The sequence below is a fragment of the Triticum aestivum genome, chromosome 5D (assembly GCF_018294505.1).
Source record: "Triticum aestivum cultivar Chinese Spring chromosome 5D, IWGSC CS RefSeq v2.1, whole genome shotgun sequence".
In the NCBI taxonomy this organism is placed as follows: domain Eukaryota; kingdom Viridiplantae; phylum Streptophyta; class Magnoliopsida; order Poales; family Poaceae; genus Triticum; species Triticum aestivum.
In genome coordinates, this window is record NC_057808.1 from 548,750,332 (window position 1) to 548,754,632 (window position 4,301).

Below are 4,301 nucleotides of genomic sequence, written 5' to 3' on the forward strand. Positions count from 1 at the left end.
TGATTCCTTACAGAACCCGTTTTCAAACCACACACTCACCCACATGCTGGCACGTATCTTAGGAATCCTATATATCAGCGGGCACAACAGCCCGCCCGGTGCGCGTCTTCAAGTCCAGTACTTCGACGCGAAAGGCTGCGACCAGGATTTTGCATTGCTCCATCGATCTTCTGCCGGTTGCATCACTCGAATTTCATTTCACGGCCGGCCAGCCGTGCCATCTCACGCATGCAGGCAAGCAACTACATTTGGGAACTCATCTACAAGCTAGCTCTTTCCCAATGCCTAAAATTCCAACAGATCAGACCACATCCATATGCATCAATCTCTGCATACGCTCTAACAATTGGTCCATCTACATCTTTACTTGTGACTTCTCTACAACACATATCACAGAGTGACGTATATATACTAGCTAATTGATACTTTGATAGGGTGGATGTACCTCATATATGTTGACCGATCAAGACAAAGATATGTTGCTCTAAATGCTAGTGATGGTGTAAGGTGCGATGGGTGGTGTTTTAATCTGTGAAAGTACAGTTTCGTACAAAGAGTGGAAAAGTAATATAGATACGATTCAGTAGCCATATACTCTCCATCCCACAATATATAACGTTTTTGCAAGATATAAGACGTTTTTGCAAAATATAGCTTACATAAACGTCTTATATTATGGACCGAAGGGAGTACAAGATAATGTGTGATCACTCGGTCCCACCACTAATTATTCTTTGTGCCTCCTCATTCAAGCATGTCATCCCCCACTAGCTCTCCACACTCGGCCATGTCATCTTTGTAACTATTTTCCGTGGACCTTCTGCTGTTTATAAAATTAGGGCATGCAAAGTCATGTCCGCTAAAGCCATGAACTAGTAGAAACCAACTGATGCCATGAGATTAAGTTTGAACCAATTTCTCGGGGGACGTGTGCGGCGTGCCGCTTGTAACTCTAATCAAGTTAGCTAGCGACTGATATCCTTGGATGAGCGGGAAAGCTAGTAAAATGCATAAACCATGGGAACAACGCAAACTAAAGTGCTCTAGTTTAGGATTACCAGAAAAACACAAACATCACACATTTAGATAAATACCATATGAATATCCACAAACATGAGATACGGTAATATACAACTCCTAAATTTATGGGTCTTGCGGTGGTTACACTTGTTGTGAATTTCTCGTGTCAACCAAACAAAGCCTCTATTCTAAAATTTAAACAAGTCTAACTGCCACAAAAATTATTTTGAATAGTTTGAAACATTTTTTAATTACACTAACTTATTTACATTGTATAAATAGTTTTGGAAATTTCACGAAAATATTTTTGGAACCCGGAAATTTGTCAGAAAAAATTCACGAACTTTTCTTAAACATTGACCATTTTTTAATACATGTAAAACATTTTTCACATACACACTGAATGTCGTTTTTTAAACACTTGATAATTCTTTTTTCAAATACACAATGGACATTTTTTTAATATAGGTTGTGCATTTTTCGTATACACACTGAACTCTATTTGAAGCACATTGAGTCATTCACCATTTTCCAATACATGATGCACATTGAGATAAAAAAATACATGTTTGAATATTTATTTGACTACATGTTAAACATGTTTCAAATAAATGTTGAACATTTTTTAATACATGTGAAACATTTTTTTGAGGTATGAGTATTTTCTAAGAATTGTGCGAACAATATCTTTACACTGCACGAACATATTTTTACAAATTTTATTATATATGTATTTAGATTTTTCGTAATATAAATTAAATTAAAGAAAATAAAAAATATGGGATACGCTGTCCTGTACCTCGTTGTGTGAAACATTTTTGAAATGCCACAAACATTTTTATGAATGGTATCAAACATTTTTTAATTGTATAACTATTTTACCTATATTTTGAGTATTTCCAGTATTGGTCTGGAACTCTAAAAAATGCATTGTTGGAGCCAGATCAACAATTCTTTCATCGTGCAGTTTGTGTTGCCCCCATTCTCTGGACATTAACACTACTCAGTCCTGGACATGTTAAGGCTATGTTTGATAGCAAAGTATTGCAAATACCAAAGTATAAAAGTTACAATAATTTAATCTGTTTGTATAAAATACTATGGTCATGACAAAACACACTATAATATTGTTAAAATACTTTAAAATACTTTGTTACCAAACAGGCCCTAATATGCATACATGCCTGCAACTACCTTTTTTACTCAGTAGCTAGTTCTCGGTGCCTAAAATTTCCAACAAAATCAATTGATATCCTACCTCTTGTAAGACATCCATGCGTCCTTCTTAGTACACATCTTCTACAACCTATTACATCTATATTTTATTCCCGTGATTCTTTAACACCGCACACTGCAACGTGGACATGTGTATATTGGATAGTGTAGATGTGTCTCGTATATATTGAACGAATGATATGAGAACATATTATCCCTAAAAGAATATGGTGTATGGTTTTGTGGGTGATGTTTGAATCAATGCTCTAAGGTATTTCAAGTTACTATTTTCTATATAAATAGAATAAATATCATGGTGGCCACCGAGCCGGCCAAGTCATGTACATCTCGCTCGCCACTTCGCGTCTCTCGCGCAAGGCAATTAGAGATTTTGCGCCTCCCGTCGGCGCCGCAGATCAGCCTTGTCTTCTATGACCTCAGGGCCATGGAGGCGCGGTGGATCCTGGTACTTGCCCGTGGGAGGGCTCATGCTCTGTTTTTAGGTGTTCTTTTGTGTTCATTTAGGACTTGTGTACTTCTCAGAGAGACGAGACTGCGGCAGCTCCCTGAAGTTGAAATAAGGTTCTTCTTGTCTAGCCTCCGTTCTAGTGGTGCGTCTAGCGCCATCGGAGGGTGTGTGGAGATGTGTCTCCGATGGATCTCGCAGGATTTGGTCGGCGCTTGTCTTGGGTGGATCTACTTGTATCCGTTCTTTGTTCATCTGTGATCGTGTGTCTTCAGGTTGGATCATTCTGATCTACGCTTCTCTTCATCAGTGGAGGTTGCTGTTCTGGTGCGTTGGTTCTATTGGGCCTTAGCACGACGACTTTCCGACTGTCTACTACAATAAGTTTGCTCGGCTCTAGCGAGGGAAGGGCGATGACGGCGGCGTGCCTTCGGCTCGCTCCAGTGCTTGTAGACGTGGCTAGGTAGTCTACAGACTTGGATGTAACTTTTACTTCTAGTTTTCTTTGTACCACCTTGACAGATGATGAATAGACCAGAAGCTTTTCTCGCAAAAAAAGAACAAATATCATGGTAGTTAAATAGCTTTTGTAGGATAATGTGGATATGGTTGCATCAAAATCATTTTTTGCGAAACAGGACACAATCTATTTTAAAGGTTCATAAGAAGTACAAAGCATTGTAAACATAACCAAAACTACATCAGTGACCTTGCACAACTGAACGACCACTGTCGCAACCATAACAAGCCGTCGACGCGTTGTTGTCGTCGTTCCTCTACCGGAGCCGGCTGGACTACTCGATGTTAGCTGGGAACTCTTTGTACACTTGCCCCTAAGGACCAGCGTCCCAGAGCCACAATCGTTGTCATTAAACACATGAATCGATCGGAAGCACCATACACCAATTCTCATCCTCCCGCATGCACGGCGAGAAACCCTAACCTCGCCCTGTAAAGGAGATGGCAGGAATCTACGTCGTGCTCGGCCGACTCCGTTCCGATGGACAAACTCGAGGAGGGTCCGGGACTGGAAGACCAGCTTGAAGATGAAGCGCCACCATTCACCCGAATGCCGCTCCCGTGAGGAAAACCAATAACCTAAACTACTAGTTTACTAAAGCCAAGGCACCAAGATCCCCCTCCCCGCCATCGACACCCTAAGTGTCAAGCAGAGTGAGGTGGATCCACAGGCTCGCCGACGAAGCATGGACGGGATGAGTGCCGTAGCCGCTGTAGTCGTGAGAGGAAAAGAAAAACTTGGAGACATCAAATCATATATAACTATATATTTCTACCAACTGCTTTTCCATAAATATGTGTAATCTCCCACTAGCTTCTCCATGTTTAGTTCCCAAGTACTCTTTTAGTAAATACGTTTTTTAAATAAAATAAAGAATTTGATTTTTTAAATAATGTCTTAATAATGTATATATTTGAACAAGAGTGTATAATAGAGTTATTAAAAAAATCACGTTTTCCAAAAAAATGTGTTCATGTATCTCATAAACAATAGTGTATTTGTCCACCAAAAAGTGAAAATAAATTTTAATTGATAAAATAGTAATAAAAAGAAAACGAGATTTAAAATAAAAAATATTTC